Genomic DNA, 19369 nt, shown 5'->3' with positions numbered 1-19369 from the left:
TATACATATATCTGTGTCTAATAATAACATTCGAAATTTGTAAGTCATTCGAAATGCTGCTGTTAGAATAATGACAAACACCAGAAAGAGAGAACACATCCATTCTTAGATTCTGGCTTTCATTTAAAAAAAAGAAAAGAAAAAAAATAGTTTCCAGCTCTACTTGTTGTCTGTGAGTTGTGTCAGTGGTCAGGGTCCAAAATATTTCAGAGACATATTTACTGGATAAAAGGCTAGAAGGTTTCTCAGGTCTGCAGGGACGGGTCAGTTCGTGGTACCCAGAGTTCAGACCGGACAAAGTGAAATGGCTTTTAGTCATTATGCTGCCCACTAGAACTAAGCTAGAACTAGAACTGTAGCAAGATTCACTGCATTTTCATACATTCTAGTTTAAGTTTGTCTCTGCTTTTATTTATTATTTTTTTATATTTTAGTTTTAAAACTTTTACTTTTTCTCTTCTTTTGAATTTGAACATTATACGTAGTTTTTCGTTCTTTTCAAACATTTTCACTACGTAAAGTCCTTTGAATGGCCTTTGTGTATAAAATATGCTTTACAAATAAACTGGCCTTGCATTACATAGCTTTAGCCTGGCATCATGTAAATCCATGAAAAGATTTTTTTTAAAGAAAAGGAAAGATTTAGAAAAAAGCCCGCGTGTGAGATTCGTCAGACTGTATAGATTGCTGGAGGCTGAGTCGACTTATAGAAATAATAAACTCTTATATAAGCATATCTGCTGGGTAGCTTTAACGCTACTCATCTGCTGGACAGGTCCGGCACTGGCTAGCGATAGTTTAGAATAAAACAAAATAATCCCTCAAACTGAAATCCACTTTTATGTAAATGATGTCCAGCTGAATTAGTAAAGAAAAATGTAGATTCTGTTAAATTATCAGGCTGAACTAATTAACCAGACACAACTAAAGAGATGGTTGATTGTTGTAGCAGCAATGGCAGTATTTTGGGCACCTTTGCAAAAACTGGTTCTCTATGGAAATAGTAAGTTATGGGATTGTGTGTTGATGAGCCATATGGAAAATTTTATCAAAACGTCATATTCGTTAGAGAACAATGAAGCTACAAGCTGCTAATATGCAGCTACATGATGACAAGAACAGCAAGCCAAAAACAAAAGAGAAAGAAATTAATTACCAATTACTGCCAATTACAATCAAGTATTCAACAATTATGAACTCAAACACACAGTGATTAAAAAGGGGTCTTTCATAAAACTGAATGAACTGCTAGTTACATTACTACAGGTACTCGTCCTTCTGTTGCTAAAACAACTTGGAAAAGAGGAAAAAAAACAGGAGAGTTTGTGTTTGAGGCAAAAGCAGAGAAGCAAAGCAAAGAGCGGAGAAACAGATCGAACGAGACTGAGAGTCCAAAATGAGTAATCGAAGATGAGAGGGAGGAGGAGATGAAAGGGAGGGAAAAAAAGGGGGCAAGGGAAGGGAAAGAAAGTGGACAGAGACAAATGGCCATGGGAAATGGCTGGTGCAGGAGAGTCCGCCTATGAGACAGCCCTCTCAGCAGCCTTAACACAGACTGATAGGCCCACCGGGCAGCGCCACCACCCCGATCCATTCCATTTCTGTCTGATTCTTCCTTTATTCTAGAATATATTTATATACATCACACATCAAGCCACTCAGGGTTACCCTACACACCACAATGTGCTACCGGGGCAGGCATGTTCGCAGGTTTTTCATTTTGTTACCATCGTCTAGAAATAGAAAATCAATCCTTGTTTTCTTGTGTTTCTTGCTTGTTCATACCAGTATGCTAAAGATCCATGAGGATTTGTCACTTTTACTAGGAGCTAACCAGTTAACAAACACGTTTTTGGGTCGTCTTTTTATTGCTGTGCCCATCTGTGGCTTCAGCGTAAGTGGGAAATAGCCCTCTCTCTTCCCTCTCCTTTGACTTCCACTCTGCTGACTCCTAATTAGATCCTCCAAAACATCCAGAGCTAAAACTATTACGTTTAGCCTCATCTCGCTAATTCAAAGCATGCATTTCATAATCTTGTCCGTGCCAAGATGTTGCGGTTAATTTCAGATGCTAGCTGTGATCTCCAGCCATGTGTCGTCGTGAGGGATTGCGGCAGGCTGCAGGACCTTTTCCTTTTAAAGACAAATCATGAACAGGAGGGCAAACAGCAGTAGATGCAGAAATGAGGCTTAAAAGTAGAATAAAAAAATAAAGACAGGGAGCGAGGACTTGCAAGGATCATTGTTAACTGTCCATGTATGCAGTTAGATAAGTGAGTGCTACTGTCGCCATCCCACAATCCCATTACTTTCCCCAATAAGGCTTTGGCAGCTCAGTGATTACCTCAAGAAAGTGCGAGAGAGGAAGAATCTTAATAGAAATAGGATCGGCTCTTTTTTTTTTTTTTTTTTTTTCTTGTAAAGCCTCTCCCTCTCCCTCTTCCTGAGGTGATGTCTCCAGGCACTGACCAGGTAATGCGGCGTAATGGAGTACACGTGTGGGCGCCGGTGGCCTAATGGAGAGGGGTTGTGGCAGAAAGGGGAGTGCCTGTCGTCCTGCCTGATTGAAACTGATGGGCCAAGGTAAGGGGGCCGCAGAGTACGGCCACCCAACATGGCACCTCCCTGCCTCATCAGACACACTTTACACGGGAACACACATACATACACACCTTATCCGAGAGTCCATTATTCAATTTGGCCCTTCTAATGACCACTGAATTAGGCTGCCAGAAGCGATTTGCCTTCTGAGCCCTACTGTTGGATGTACATGCTTTGCTCCGCTCTGCATATTAAGAGGCAGCCGTTCGCACACTGACACCCTGCGAGCTTCCTCCAATCAGTGAATTTATCCGCTCGGACGAGGAAGCTGTCTGAGACGATGAGCGCTTAATGCAAATGGACTTTATGTTTCCCTCTAAGTTTCTAGATGGGAATCAAACATCCACTTAATAGATGTGTAAAGCTGACAGAACACAAATATCCCTATAGAAAAAAAACGAGGTCATACGATCATAAAACTGCATCGCTCGCCCAATAAAGGGAACTAAAAGAAATGGCTGTTGGTTGAAAATTCTGGCGACTGCTCTTTAGAATCATTAATGAAAGAAACCTGGGGTATTTATGAGTATTTGCCCGCTCACTTGTAGCTCTATGTCATTTCAAAAACAGTGTACGCCCTTTTTTTCAGTACCTTTACATGTCTTTTGTATCTCTCAGGTAAAGCATTGGCTGTGAGTAGTGATAGTTGTTGCAGAGTTTGTTTAGATAAGTCAGATTGTGTGATAGCTCATATGATGATGGCCTTTGTCACTTGTTGCCATAGCAATCATAAATATTGACATGGGGGGATAAAGGAATGTGAATAGAAAGCAGGATTTATGCAGAAGATGTTTAACATAATGTATATTTAGTAGTTAATGGAGCTACAGAAACATAACACTGCGATTGAATTGAATGTAATCTTGGGTTTATTTATTGTTTTCTCGGGCTGAATGGTTTGGAGAAAAAAGGTGTTGCTATTAAATAATGAGACTAGACGGTCAAAGCAGACAGCATCATGTCTGATCCACGTAGGATCAGTGGGCGACCTTAAACAACCCCTCTGGAAGTTTACATTTAGTTGAATTAAATACAACTAAAAGTATTAGTTTTATTATTTAATAGCCACACCTTATATATCCTAACCCACAGCCTGTGCAATTTGCTATTTGCATTTTTTTCAAATGTCAGTTTTGATCTAAAATTAAATAACAGCTTTTCAAAAAATATATATATGAAGAATTGTACGTGATTCACGATAAGCTTAATGTTTTTTTAAATTCTGATAACTTGATCATTTAAAATGTAATTATTTCGGGAATGTGTAATTATTTTGGGATACTGTAGTTATGATATGATTCCTTATTGTTGCTATATACTGTTGGTTTTTCTAAGCCAGATGAGTTTGTATTTACACTGAGACCACACCATGGAAGCCATTAAAAACCAGCCAGGTTACCGCTGCTCTCTTTGTTCTTCTAGTTGGAATAAATCTTTGCTCCATTTTCCTAAAACATGTATTCATCCTGGGCTGCAAGGTGGAGCAGTTGGTAGCACTGTTGCCTCGCAGCAAGAAGGTTGCCGGTTCACGTCCTGGTGGGGACACCAGGATCTTTCTGCGTGGAGTTTGCATGTTCTCCCCGTGCAGCGTGGGTTCTCTCCGGGTTCTCCAGCTTCCTCCCACACAGTCCAAAAACATGTTGAGGTTAATTGGTGATTCTAAATTGTCCGTAGGTGTGAATGTGAGTGTGCTTGGTTGTCTGTCTCTAAGTGTAGCCCTGTGATAGACTGGTGACCTGTCCAGGGTGTCCCCTGCCTTCGCCCTAAGTCAGCTGGGATAGACTCCAGCCCCCCATGACCCTGGTGAGGATTAAGCGGTGTATAGATAATGGATGGATGGATGTATTCATCCTGAGTCAGTGCTGATTCATACTTTGTTAGTATAATTACTAATACCACTTATTGTCTCTCTGATCAGGTCCCCAGTCTCGTCTCTCTACAACCACCGAGGCTCGTCAATGGAATAACAACGATCAACACATTTCCCACGTCTGCAGTCACGGGCAGCAAAGTGATCCTATATGTCCATACAGATCCCCATACCACCAGCACCACACTAAACCACAGCGATGAAACCGGAACGTTCCAGTGCAAAACCATTCAATTCAGCATCATTTGATCCAGTCACAGTGAGGGTTTATTACATGTCTACGTACAGGATATTTTTAAATTAAATGTCACGAGAACAAATCAATTATCTCGTCAATTACATTCTACAGCAACAGTGGTCAACATGAGCAGTTAAACACTGGATGTCTGTTTTCACTCAGCTGTGTATGGTCCTTTTTTCTTTTTTTTTCTGGATTAGCATCTCCTGGTATGCCACAGTTTATTTCTTTCTGCTCTGCCTACCAGTCTATCATTTAATGAAAATTTCACCGCGAGATGCAGTCGTAGAGAATCTAATTAGCTTGCAAACCGTTACGGGGCTGTTGACTTAAAGTGTAACTGGATCCACATCATGCCATTTACAGTACACGGACAGGAATAAAACGTGATTGTACAACTTGTGTGAATCAATCCTGCATCACATGTGACAGTAAGGAGGCCACACTGCATCTGGAGATAAAATCAGACACAAAATAGGTATTGTTTTGGTTTTTTTTCTTAAAGAATTTTTGCAGATGTCTTTCCAGATTGCTAAAATTAACTCTATCACATCTATAAACTGAACGGTCAGTTAAAGAAACTTGAAGCGTTTCTCTCATCTGCACTCGTGAAAGAATGCCATTCTTTACAGGCTCCATAGGTTCAGGTATTAGGTTCGATGATAATAATAATAAAACTCCTCTACTTTTGCTTTCTTCCATCTTTTCAAGGTTGTTGGGTGGCTGCCTCTCCTCCTTTCACTAGGAGCTGTAAAATCTATTTGACAGCTCAGATTTATGACACAGCACAGGCAGCGGGCGCCTGCGGGGAAAAGAGTGTATGTTTGAGTGTGTTTGGAAGTGTGTGAATGTGTGGGTGTGCGAGCGTGCCCGGCTCACGGAGGACCACCGCTGCTGTGCTCAATGTTCAAGCACCCAACAGGGCACACGGGCCGGGAACTCCCCAAAAACTCATATGTGCACAGAAGTACCCAGGTATGTGTGTGCTTCACCTATGACTGGAGTGCATGCATCAACTTCAACAAAACTGGCATTAATACCCCATGTAGAGTTAGAGCTGCAACGAGTAATTGATTATTTAAGTCGCTGTCAACTATTAAATTAATCGCCAACTATTTTAATATTCAAGCTATTGGTTTGAGCAGTTTTATTAGAAAATAAGAGTCTAAACTCTCTGATTCTGTCTTCTTAACCTCTTAAGACCTGTGTTTGATATGCATTTTTTAAAAATAAAAAATATAAAGAAAATAAAAATATATTTAAAAATAAATAAATAAATTTAAAAAAATATATATATAGAATATAATATTTTAAAAAAAGAAATAACAATAATAAAAAAATAATAAAAATAAAAACTAATAAAAAAAAATCACTACTGTGGCAATATAATACCAGGTCTTAAGAGGGTAAACATGAATAGTTTCTGGTTTTCTTTACACAGCAAAACTTAATATGTTTGGATTGTGTACTAAAGAAGACATTCAGGGATTTATTTTGGGTTTTGGGAAACATTTTTGTCATTTTTGGATCTTTGACAGACAAAAATAAATTGCTGAATCAATAAAATAATTGGCTGATTAATTAACAACAAGAATAATGATTAGTTGCAACTCTACTGTGCCAAGAAAGCCTAAATGATAAGTTTAATGATTGTCACTGTCTGAAAACAGTTTTTTTCTAGTCTGCGTGGAACATGTTCCCAAAGGGATCAACAGTGTGGTCTTGATTACAGTTGTGTTGTTTTGGGGAGAAAAAAAAACTAGATAAAAGCCATCATCTAAAGCAGAAAAAGAAAAATCTTACAGGAGCCTGAGAACATCCTACAGAGCCTTGGGAACCCTCGAGTGCCTGCGTGGTGTCTTTTATCTCCGTAGCCGCTTTGAAATTTATCAGTCGTTTCCTTCTACTTCCCTCCGTCCATCTAACCCCATCACACAGTCCTCTCCTCTGTCCTTCTCCTCTTCTCGCCTGGATGCCTACAGTCTCACACCTAACACCGTTTGTCACATTCAAGGCCAGATTAGATGCACTGGGACCCTGGAGACGGGGATGTGCGCATATGCTTGAATGTGTTTTTTTTGTGCGTATGTATGGGGGTGGCGACGTCTGAAAATAAAAGCCGTGCAAGGACATGACTGCATCCGTGTAGATTCCTGCACGCCCGCGACCGAGATACTGTCATCCCGGAGTCGAATTTCACACCCTGTGCCTTCACCATTGTCAGGCGGAGAGGCAGCGCTGATGGACAGCCGGGAGAGGACGGTGTGGGGAAACCTCCGCCGGATGAAAAAGGTCGTGACAGCTGATGGAGGAAGGGAGAAAGTGTTCATACACCCCGAATGTCGGGAGGTGGGAGGACAGATATACAGTCCGAGGGCTGCACTATATCACAGAAAGCAATATGAGCCGTGATTTTCTGCGGTAAGAATCTAACATTAAAAATTCAGCTTGCCTCTGCATTGCTGGCAAAAGGGGGTAACACATTTGGTGGGAAAAGCAAATTTTTCATCACTGTATGTCTTGTTCCATTACCTCAAAAGAAATTCCTCTACACCTACGACACGAGAGCGGCGGAATAACCAGCTGCAGGAGCAAAAACATTTTAATATCCATATCCATTTGAATCTACAGTGATGCTGAATCTACACTAATGAAGTCTATCTCCGCGGTGATGAAAGGGCCGACGCGAACGCCTGCATACATCTCTGGGGCTGTGTAGTGTCTCTCCAGCAGCTAAACACACCTCGGCGGTTTGTGCAGTCTCACTACAATGGTTCCTCTCCCTCCCCCGTCCCCTCCGTAAGTCTGTTACAGTCATTAGCAGTATGCTAATCACAGCTAATTACATTGAGACAGGCAGACACAACTCATTTCTTATCATGACAGAGTGCTGCTGTGTTTGTGGTGCTAAATGAGGCACTGCTCATAATCAACAGTTTTTTTTGTTGTTAGGTAAATGAATGCGACCGTGTTTTCTATTTGATTTTCATTTGGTACTGTTGTCAAATGTTAATTGGCTTGTCGGCGCCTTTTTTTTTTTTTTTCAGAGACTGTAAATCTATTATTTGTGTCTACACGCAGCAGCATAGATTATTCTAAACAGACACAGCAAAAATGGTGAAGGAGCTGGATGTAGCCTTATAGTGCACATTTACCAGTTTTACAACAACCAATGTATAAAATTAAGCCAATAAAGTAATTGAAGGAAAGAAAAGCAAGAAAAAGCGTCAGAGAGAAATGGAGAGAGGGATGAAAGAAAGATGATGTCGGAAAGGATGTAAGGTTATCTAAGAGGAGAGAATCTGAAAAGCCAGTCTTGTTGCAGGCAAAAGTCTCTTCCACAGCGATGGATTGTAAGCGTCAGGCGGTGCAGATCCCCCTCTCTGCCCCCCTATTCAAGTTGCAAAAGCTCATTTTGGAGATTTTGCTGGCATGGCAGAAAAGGCCTCTGTTCCCCATTTTCCATATTTCATATACGGCCCATTGGAAAGCATCGTCTGCGAGTGTCAGGGCTTGGCACATTTACGAGAGATGCATTGAAGAACTTATCACTTGGAAGATATGCTTAAGTTCAGCATTTTGAAAGTCACTGTGCGCTGGATGGTAATTCAGTTAGAAAGCAAAGGTAAATTAAGACCATTTGCATGGTAAATAGCTGGAGGTAGAGCCATCATTAAGCATCAGTCCTACAGTATGTTTAAATACATACATTATGAATATAATATTACATGTTATTTACTTCAAACTGTGTAAATAAATTAAAGGACCAAGTCACTAAAAATCTGACAATTTAAAAACAAAACTATAAGAAGAGGAAATAAACATGAATAATCCTAATGATTAAGAGTTGTGACATATACACAGCAAATCCTATTCAATCACATTTTTTCATTTTGATCCATCACTGTGGGAAAAGCACAGATATTTATACTGACATTAACAATTTAATGGTTTTATTGAAATGTAAGCATCTGTCACAAGATTAGAAACTTTGGAACCAAACACAACATCAAAATCCTGAAAACTACACAGTTTTGTTGATACCAAAGGAACCACAGATGCTGTAAGTTCTAGAGATGCTGGACAACATGTGGAACAGCAGCAGCAAGTGCAGTTGTGCTGTGACATGTATGAAAAACAAAACAAAAGCCACACGGTGCGGTGCATGAAGACATTTAACGTTTGAGTCAGATAATCAGCGACAAGTTACTGACAAAACTAAAGCCAGAAGGCAAAGGGGCGTCAAATCTGAAATGCATTTATTTGACTGATTTACTATTTTGGTGTAGAATTTGGTATCAAGAATTGTGGAAATTCTGTGATGTTAACGACAAAATCTCTGATATCTTGATATCCAGAACCCTGAATGTGACACAGCTACATGGAATTATTGGAATTAACGAGCTTTATCTGTTGTTGGGGAAATCAATTAGTTCATTTCAAGCTTAAACAAATCAGATTAGAAGATTTAATACCTGCGGCACCATGTAAGTAACACTTAATTATATATACCACACTTGTAAGGTACTTAACTTTCACTACTTTACGCTTGTAGTGTGATTTAAGGGAAATACTGTTACGTACAAGTTTCCTTACTGATTCAGATCAGCGTCTAGAATATGACTAACAGCAGCAGAGCTTAACTTTTAAACCTACAAGTGAGGCACCATCACAGCAAAAGCTCTATAATCCCCTAGTTTGATCCCAATTTACAATAAACAGACCTGGACAGCTCAACACTATTTCCAAGTGTTTCTACATATTTTGTCCAATTAGATTTTTCTCAGAACAACACGGGTGTGAACACACCACGCATGACTGACATCCACCTCAGTCTCCAATTAGCTTTATTGCGATGTTTACGGTGGGACAAAATGACAGTTTTACTCCTGACAGAATTCCCACCACAGCGACCCATCTCCAATCAGTTAGAAACCAAAAAGACCCGCGTAAGGCCTTTTATGTTCTCCTAAATGGGGCGTTTTCCGGACTCACATTTGGCCACGTCGCAGTGGGCAAAGCACAGGTGTAAATAATAAAATTAATGATGGCTAAATTCAATTTAGGAGTTTCAGGTTCAGGGTCCTGGCATTGTGCGTGTTTGGCTCATGGTCATGGTTAACTGGGAACAGAACAGAGCCGTTGTTAATGTCATTAGAAACACCTGTGCCTTTCCTACTGTGACAAGCCCACATGTCTGCGGTGAAGTGAAGAGCGACTGGACTGGAAGACAAATTACACCAACGGATTTAGACAAGGATGTGCTTTTTTTATATGACCTTCGATGTCAGCAAAGCATCCATGTGCCAGTCAAATCACTAGGATGAACATGTGTCGACTTGATGAGGGCCTTAGGACAATAGATACACAAAACTCTGCAAACTCATTCTTGGAATAAGCCGATGTACTTAAGCGAAAGAAACTATGGTTGAAAAATAATAGAGCGCAAAGTCTGGGACTGCAGTGCTGGCTATGGAAAGATGGCTCCTCAAACTGCTGACCCTCGCCAACCCTCGTATCGACATGTTGTAGTGTCCTTGTGGAAGACACTGATCTACACTTAATGGACTGTCCAGTCCAGTGGTGCGCAGCCGACCCCGCCGTCGCCGTCGAGGAAACTGAGCAAAGAGAATTTTCAGTGCCGAATTATTCTTCTGATGATTGTCTCAAGTGTGCGACCTCATCATCTCAGCTAGCATTAGCTGTTAACCCACCGGGCATTCTGTCCAACTCAAGCACAAAGCAACTTATCGGGGGGGGCTTCCAGTTCGGGGCATTAAAGCCGACTGAGGGAGCAACATTAGCCCACAAGTCCCGCTTAGTCATCGCTTTTTCTCAGTATGGTGAAAAAGTGCCACTTTCATTCCCGTGGTGATAAGCGAGAGTGAAAAGGCGGGAAACAGACCTGTGTAATGCTGATGGACGTAGTCACTCTCTGAGCGGAGCGGGGGCCCGAGTGTGCAAATCGGAGGCTAAAAACGCAGCATCAGCAGTGGTGGATTTACTTGGATGAATGGACTCGACTCTACGAGAGTGGGGGCATGGAGGGCGGTGGGTGTCAAAGCAAGTGGCTGAGACATGGCTAATACTGCCAGTGAGCTGTGGCCACCTAAGTAATTACTACCTTTGCTGTTAGGCTAATCCCCAGAGCAGAGCAGCAAACTCAGGAGAGAAAAGCTTAGAGTCTCTGTGGAGCTCCCGTCACTCGACTTCAATTACACAGAGACCCGGACCTGTCTAAGTCCGGGAGAGAGAGAGAGAGAGCGAGAGAGAGAGAGAGAGCGAGCGAGAGGGGGGCAAAGAGGAAACCGTCTGAACAGATTTAAATAATTCGCCAAAAAACTGTGCTATGAACTTAAGGACTAAGCAGGAAGCACAATCACACAAAAATGCTTGTTTAAACAAATCATGGAGCTCCAGATTTAGACTTTCTTTGGTAACCTTAACTTTTGCAGTGTGGTTTTTATAAAGAATTAAACGGAAAAGCTTGAAAGAGGAAAGTCACAATAATAAACAGCAGAAGGCTGACTTGTACCAGGCTCTCTTTAAATGTTGTTTCCTATCCGTCTCTACTGTCTAATGTCGATAAAGGCTAAAATACAGAAGGAATAAAACATAAAAAACAAACAAAAATTATGTTTTCTAATAGTGTTCATATCATATTTTTCATTTAATTTCATTTTTTTTTTACATTTAAGGTCATATGATGTTTGATTTTCATATAAAACAATAACATTTCTTCTGTTGTATATGTCAATTTACATGCAATATATATGGCCAATAATTAAACGAATGTAAGAAACATAGGATTAAATATGTTTGCCAACATATACTTGAAATGTAAAATATATATTAACTGTAAATATATTTATTTACAGTTAAAGACAAACGACAAAGGGATATCAATCACTCAAAAGTCATATTTAAATCATACAACCTTTGCTTCATGATGCTCTTTGCAGCAATTGTCCAATAAATACACATTTTTGTTATAAAACCTTGAAAATATTTTAACAACATGCATTGTTTTCAGTGGGAAGTGGCTTTTTTGCTCATTTTAGCCAACTTTAAAATGAGCTCTAGATAATATCTCCACATGTAAAAACCAGTAACAAGCAAAAAAATAAACCATTTGAGGTGTTTGAAGTTCAGCTGACATCCACAGCCGCACTAATAACACTCACACACAGGAAACAAAGGCACACTGTGTGGAGTCAAAAGCTTTTAAACTGTATCTCGCACCCTAATTGTTTGCACACAGAAACAAGAACAGATTTCACAGCAGTCTGCAGACGCTATTAACAACTCGAAAATCGACAGAGGAGTGAAACAAACGGTTTATTACGGCAAATGCACAAATCCCCGAGCCTCATCTTCACAACAAAGCCAGCTCAGCATCCATCTCAATCTGTGAACTTCCACTCTGAGGGTTACCTTTGCGTTCGGAGCGTTTCTTGCGCCTCCTCTTGAATCTGCGTCGGATCAGGCAGTAGTAGGAGCCAAGGTTCTGCGCGCCGTTGGTAAGAAGGGCCATGACTTGGTCTACGCTTAATAAAAATTAACTCAGCTCTAAACTAACCTGGACGAAATGAAACTTCGGCTGCTGCGATCTCACAGCGAACACGTGGTCTACCTGCCCTTCACTTCGGCGGCGCTCTCTGTCCAGTTAGTGTTGTCGAGCTAATGACGTACAGAACGCTCAACTCCACACACCTGCAGCGTTTCTTTGTTTCTACTTTGGTCCTTCCCTCATATCCGAACTCTCTTTCCGTCCCTCCCTCCCTTTCCTCCTCCTCTCGCTGCTTCCCTCCACTGTTGACTCCATGTCTGCCCTATCAGTAGTCAGAGAGGGGAGGCGATGGAGTAGAGTGTGAGAAAGAAGGAGGGGACTAGCTGGGGAGAGAGACTCCTGTTTTCAGATGGAGCAGAAAGCAAACTCCTCACCTGTCTCATCCCTCGTCGAAGCAACTGACATCAACAACAAGCTAGAACAGCCTCCACCTGCAACTTGTGGATGTCAGCTCATCACATGCTGTGTGATGTCTCTCTTTACACAAACAGTTTCTGCATTGAAACCACGTGTTTACACTAAATACAACTCTAGTATTTTCTGCCACACACACACACAAACACACACATCTGATATTCAAACCCTCTATTATGAAAAATATTCTCTCTTGCAACGTTAAAATAATTTGTCACCTCACTCCTCCTACGCTAATCTTTCCATTTGTGGTGCACATATTCTCACAAGGCTCACCAAGTGTAGCAGTGAGAGGCAACTGTCAGAAATACTCTGCCTCCCTCTAGTGGTTGACTTCTGTAATTGCATCTGTGATGGTACCAAAACATTAAATGCGCCAAATACAATTTAAGCCAGAGGTGTCCAATCCTGGTCCTCGAGGGCCACAATCCTGCAAGTTTTAGATGCTTCCCTCTTGATTCAATCGATCAGCTCATCATCAAGCTCTGCAGAAGCCTGATAACGATCCTGATCATTTGAATCAGGTATGTTGGAAGAGGGAAGCATCTAAAGCAGGATTGTGGCCCTCGAGGACCAGGATTGGACACCCCTGATTTAAGCCACACTGCGCCCACTAATGGCTAAAATGATCGTAGCTGTGACTGATTTATAGCTGAAAGTTATGCTTGTTTTTTTTGTAAAATGGTTTACAAAAAGTCTTTATTAACCCACAACAAATGTTTTGTGTGTCCAGAAAAGGGAGTGGAAGTGGAAAAAGTAGAAAAAAAAAAAATTACTCACCTTTGGGTCTGTTGTGCGCCTGTGATTGGAAATAACCTGATGGAGAGAAAGAGAAGAATTTCCAAGTAAGAAGAGGCTATGACTCACCGAGAACTCTGTCAAAGATTAGAAACACACACAGTGAAACACTTGCGGTGACACGGGACTGAATAGTGGCAGATATGAGGGTCAAGGTAAGGTCTGAGCGTTGGACTCGTGCTGCTGTTTATCCCTGTTTCCACATGAGCTGAATTTTCCATCCGCTCGCTGACTGGTTCCAATAACTGATGCTTCTGGACGGCCATTGTTGAAACTAATGGGATGTGTGCTTAAGTGACTAAACGTATTAATTTAGCCAATCACTGCGCTGTTCCAAAGCCTCCCTGTAAACATTTTATTTGGCACAACACAACACCCTGTAAAGAAATGTGAGGTTTCTGTACGCAGTCAGTTAAACAAAACAATCGTCTCAATCAGAATGGCTTCCAGAGATTAAACAAACACACGACTAAACTGTGGATCCTAGAATGGAATTTTTTTTAAATAATAAAAGCTAAATCTTCATTTATGTGTGTTATAGGGCACCATATCAGCTGGCTCTGCCTCGTAGGTGGTATAGGGATGCAGAATGGAAGCAGAATCATAGATATCAGCCAGTAAAAGCTTTAAAATGAAACACATCAGCCTAAAATGAACAGCAGATGACGCCTGTCGATGTTTAGACGTTGCATACAAATAAATATATTACTTATTTCGCCCAGTGGTTGTGTACACTTGAGAAACATTATATAACATGTCTGCATCATCATCATCATCATACTAAGGGAAGGTATAATAATAATACGTTCAACCCACTTACAGGGGAAACTTGATGTCCTCTGCAATTAGGTAGACAAAAATATGTGCCTACGTTATTATTAGCGTTCACCAAAATGAGCTGGAAAATATTAGCAGATGTCCAATTTTGTGCATCCCTGGATCCACCACGGCTGGCACACGCCTCTTTAAAAAATAAATAGAGAACTGTAATTGACCAGCATTGTGTTTGTTTTTCGCATGTTTTCGAAAACCGGTTGTAAAGAAAACATGGTGACACCCAGCAAAGCCTTCCGCTCGCTGACTCCACAGCCAGTGACGTAACGTAGATGTGTGAACAGTGACTGCATGGAAAAGTCTCCTACTTAGCATCGAGATAAGGCAGAGCTTCTCACCATTAGAGTCCCTACAGTTACACTGGGTTAAATAATCAAAACACTACACGGCCTGATTATGACAACGGATCAGTGAACTGTTTGCGGGGTGCTACCAAAGAAAGAACATTCAGCTATAAATCAAAAAAAGTAAACATTAAGTGTCCATGATAGGCTCGTTGTTAACTGCTTGCATTAATTACATCAAGTATAAATCCAATTTTAAAACCACAAACCTGTCAGCAGCATTACTTTCCTCTTGAACATGTTTTCTTTATTATAGCCAGAGCACAGGAAGGTAAGCAATTATGTAAGGATTAAGAGCTAGTACGTATTTTTCCAAAAATCCCAAGTGAACTTCAAGTTCTAGCGTACGCTGTGTAACATCTCAGCTTCAGACCGGACAGATGTTTACGTGAAGGTTAAATTAATGGCGCTGCGGGCTGCTGCTTCTCGCACGGACATGACACATACTGTAACACGGTGTGATAACAGCAATGATGGAAGGTATGCAGTTTACTATGCACTGTTTACAATGTGCCCGTATATCCCGCCCAAGCTCGCTGCAAAATCTATTCCACATGCGCCAGTGTATCATCACGCATGTAGGAAGTCGAACAAACGCAAACAAAAACTTTGTAAATATTGTATTTTGTGATTTGGCACTGGAAAGAAAAATTGCTAGAACTAAAAATAACAGTAAATCTACAGGGGAGTGTGGAAAAATAATGCCTTAAAGCTCCGTCTGTTAGATACAGCAGCTCAGGACAGAGATGATAACAAAAAAAAAATGGACAAACAAAAGTCTGAGAAGAGCAAAGGAAATAAGAGGCAAGGATGTAGAGAAAAGCCCTCGAGTGAGAACGTAAGATAAAGACATGAAGCAAAGTGGGCCACAGACGTGGAAATGAAGAGAGGTCAGATGAGGAGTTAGGTAAGAAAAAGGAGAAAAAAAGGAAAAACCGTTCCCACATAAAACCCAAGAGCTGCCTTGATCCCAAAGCAGGATCTCTAACCCGTGGGGTCGTTTGAGGGCAGTGAGGCTGCTCGCTGCTGCCCATCTCCTCCTCAGCTTCATTCCCACAGCGCGATAGGGAAGGCTCCTAAAATGCAAGCTCGAGGTTTTTTTTTTCATAGAGATATGAGAAAGTAAGAGAAATGAAACAAGGCAGCAAACAAGAGAAAAGTTGAAGAAAGAAGGCCGAAGAAGAAAAGCAGATTCAGAACGCGGGTTGTGGGGCCGAGAAGTCCGCATGAGAAAGGAGACGATGGGGAGTGTAAATACACTCCAGACGCAAATTCATTCATGCTTCTGTGTAGAAGCCAACCATAACTGCTGCTGGCCAAGATTCATCACAACTGCCTTGGCTGGGCGACTGTTTTTTGTTTTGCTTTGTTTTCCGAAAGGGGAGACTCGTCAGTCCACTTCTTTCAGTATTCTAATTTATAGGGACTGTGCAACAGCAGCAGCAGACAGGCGAGAACAGGCTCCGCTCCACCGAGGCACATGTTGTTCCACAGGCACAGATCTCACCCACTACTCTTTCTCTTGGCATTTTCAACACATACTGAATGGACAAGAGGAAAGAGGCTGCGGTTAGGCAGCCAATACTCTGCGGTTACCCGGACTGAATTTAAAGGCATTCCAGACTCAAATAACAGCTAAACTCCTGGTGGCCTTTTGCCGTGGTTTGACAGAGAAGCACAATCATTGACAAAAACAACCTCTTAAACAGTTTTACAGGGATGAAATCCAGGCTACTGTGGTGAGCCCATCTGTTAGTCCATAGATGTGCTTCAACTAAAAAGCACAACGGTCTAAAAATAGACTCAGTGGGAACAGTTTTTAATTTTTCTTTTTTTTTTCCAAGACTTTCTAAAGCTGTTCATCTGAATTTAAGAGCCAGTTCCTGGGATGTAGCATTTTAAGAGCTCCGTATTAGTGTAGCTGATGGGCCATGATTAAATCATGATTCACGAGCAGCGGCTTTGGAGATTTCACTTGCTAACCGCCACGAAAAATTATTGAAAAATTGTTTATATTCCGAAATGCACTGTGCATCTCGACATCAACAAGGGGAGACAGACCAATCAGGGATCAGATGTTATGTTTCCATTCTCACTCACACTCTTATGTTAATACTGTACGCTCATTAGCATTTATGAGCATGCCTCATTAAAAACTGGGGGGGGGGCCACACATTAAAATCCATCAAGCTAACAAGCTACTTTGAAGCGAGCAAAAACAAACTAACCAACATCTGCAGAAGAACAGAAAACACAAACCTCAAAGGATGCCCTTAGATGCTGATGAATTTTTGAGAAAGAAAAAAAAAAAAGCCTATTTTCTTTCTTTCAAAAAACCAAAGGTTCACCAGTGTGCCTGAGCTTCCTGCTGAAGCAGCTCTCCCACGTCGCTGCAGACGAACCAACATGCAAATATTAGCGTGTTCTGCAGCGCCTGAATACCTGAATATGAAGGCAGATGAAAAATGTCCAGGCGGCGGTGGAGTTTCATTGCCTTGTGAGGAAGTCACGTTCCTAAAGCAACACTCTCTGAACCTCATCTTGTGCGCAGGGGTTTGGCAAGAGAGCGAGGGGGAGAGATTGTGTGTGAGAGATTAGGAGAGACAGACGGGGAGAGCCTTCGCGGACCTCCTCTCAGCTCTTTGAATGTTGGGAGTGGAGGTGGGTGGAGGGGGGAGGCAGTAGGTGAACGGGGAATAACGCAGGCGGCTCAATAAACTTGACAGGAGTGATGAGAAAAATAGCCGAGAAGCAAAAGAGGCCTTCTGATGCCAGACTGGACAATGATGAAGTCTGATTATGAAAAAGAAGAAAGAGGAACACATAGTCACTCAGCTGATGGGAGGAGTGCATGACTGTAGACTACCGGTCTTCAGCCAAAAAATTAGGCCAATGGCTCAGTAACCACCGGCCACACACACACAATCGCACGGGCTAGTCAGGGTCCTGATAAGCCATTAAGCTCTACCCCTCCCTCTGACCTACCTTTTTCAAACATACACGCACGGGGACACAATTTTAATTAATGCATTTAATTAAATGCGTGTGTGATTGCTTTCTGATTGATTGCATGTGTGTGTAAAATTCTTGGGAGATAGAAACTGGATCACCATGTACAGTGTGTCTCCATGGAGCCTAATGATTGTCTGGCAATGTTTTTGTTTTACTCCTACTTGTCCAGCAGAGGGCAGCACTGCTACAAGATAATTAATATTATGCTCTGATAATGTATTTGGTTAAAATCTGCTATTTTGGTCACATTTTTTGCCATAAATCATCCCATGTGTTCTTCTTATTTGTCTTTAAACAAAACAACAACAACAACAACAAAAAGTCGAATCTCTAAATGGATGTATTTTCCTTATTTACATCCACTGCCCAACACATGGGGCTGCGTTGTCCCAGGTGTCGGTGTGTGGAAGTGTAAAAATAATGACACATTTGAGTTAACGAGGCACAAGCCGGAGCAGAAGGTGCTGACTAAGAGAACACATCGGATCAGGCACACAAACTGTACAAGACAACTGCCAGTGCTCTCGATAAAAAGTCACACCGCTCTGGCAGCTTTTGAAACACGAAGCCAACAGCCTGCCCACGTGCTTTACCAAACAAACTTTTTTTGGGGGGGGGCATTTTTAATATTTTATTATCAAGTCTGACTGAAGAGAAAAGGTTATCAGCGAGGCTTTTAGCATGGTCGCCTGGTGGCATTTGGCTTTCCACTTGGTTCTGTTATCTCCCTACAGTACTTCTCTGAATCCCACATTGTGTGCACAGTGACTCAGAATATCTCAGTGCTGTAAACATTTAGGTGATGGTTACAAAATGCAAGGGGTATAAAGGTATACAGTCCTATTTGTGCAGGGTGTGAAGAGTTGCCAAAAGGAGAAAGGAGTGTCAAGGTGTCCACAGACTCCTCTACTTTGTTAACCGACTGAAACCGAAGCAGCTTCTAGGCGTTCTTTTCTCCTGACACATTTTTGCTCACTGTGGGCTCATTTTTCACTGCGTTATAAAGCCCTGCACCTGTACGGAAACAGCACAGCCATGGCTAGAAATAGAGAGGACTCGAAAGTGTATTTTGTGCACTATGGCACAGTTAGAATGCCATAAATCATAAAGAAAAACAACAGATCGATTTGATTATTCATAAAAATTGAAAAAATCTGAAATCAACATAGCACTGTTGCCTCGCAGCAAGAAGGTCGCCGGTTCGCGTCCCGGTGGGGGCACCGGAATCTTTCTGCGTGGAGTCTCCATGTTCTCTCCGTGCAGCGTGGGTTCTCTCCAGCTTCCTCCCACACAGTCCAAAAACATGTTGAGGTTAATTGGTGATTCTAAATTGTCCGTAGGTGTGAATGTGAGTGTGCTTGGTTGTCTGTCTCTAAGTGTAGCCCTGCGATGGACTGGTGACCTGTCCAGGGTCTCTCCTGCCTTCACCCTGAGTCAGCTGGGATAGACTCCAGACCCCCCGCGACCCTAATGAGGATTAAGCGGTGTGTAGATAATGGATGGATGGATGAAATCAACATGTACAACCTTTTTGTTTTCTAGGTGCCCACACAGGGGGGAAAAAATGGTAACTCCACATGCTATTGATATTTTTACTTCTTGCATCTTGACTTTGTTTCCGTACGTGACTGGGATGTGCTCTGTGTAAACACAACCTGCAGGTCAGCCCAGTTCTGCTGTGAAGTCTC

At 41.7% G+C, this 19369-nt stretch overlaps 1 protein-coding gene across 3 annotated transcripts in view; it reads right to left on the bottom strand.

Annotated features, from left to right (window-relative positions):
* Positions 1-19369, bottom strand: part of adarb1b (adenosine deaminase RNA specific B1b) — a 142255-nt gene that overhangs the window by 38897 nt on the left and 83989 nt on the right. For all 3 annotated transcript variants that reach the window (XM_008292315.1, XM_008292314.1, XM_008292316.1), the window contains one exon: positions 13474-13509. The gene's annotated coding sequence lies outside the window, so the exon portion shown is untranslated. The remainder of the gene's footprint in view (positions 1-13473; positions 13510-19369) is intronic.

This window comes from Stegastes partitus, unplaced genomic scaffold, assembly GCF_000690725.1.
Source record: "Stegastes partitus isolate 25-593 unplaced genomic scaffold, Stegastes_partitus-1.0.2 Scaffold801, whole genome shotgun sequence".
Taxonomy (NCBI): domain Eukaryota; kingdom Metazoa; phylum Chordata; class Actinopteri; family Pomacentridae; genus Stegastes; species Stegastes partitus.
This window is presented reverse-complemented; position numbering and strand designations above follow the sequence as displayed.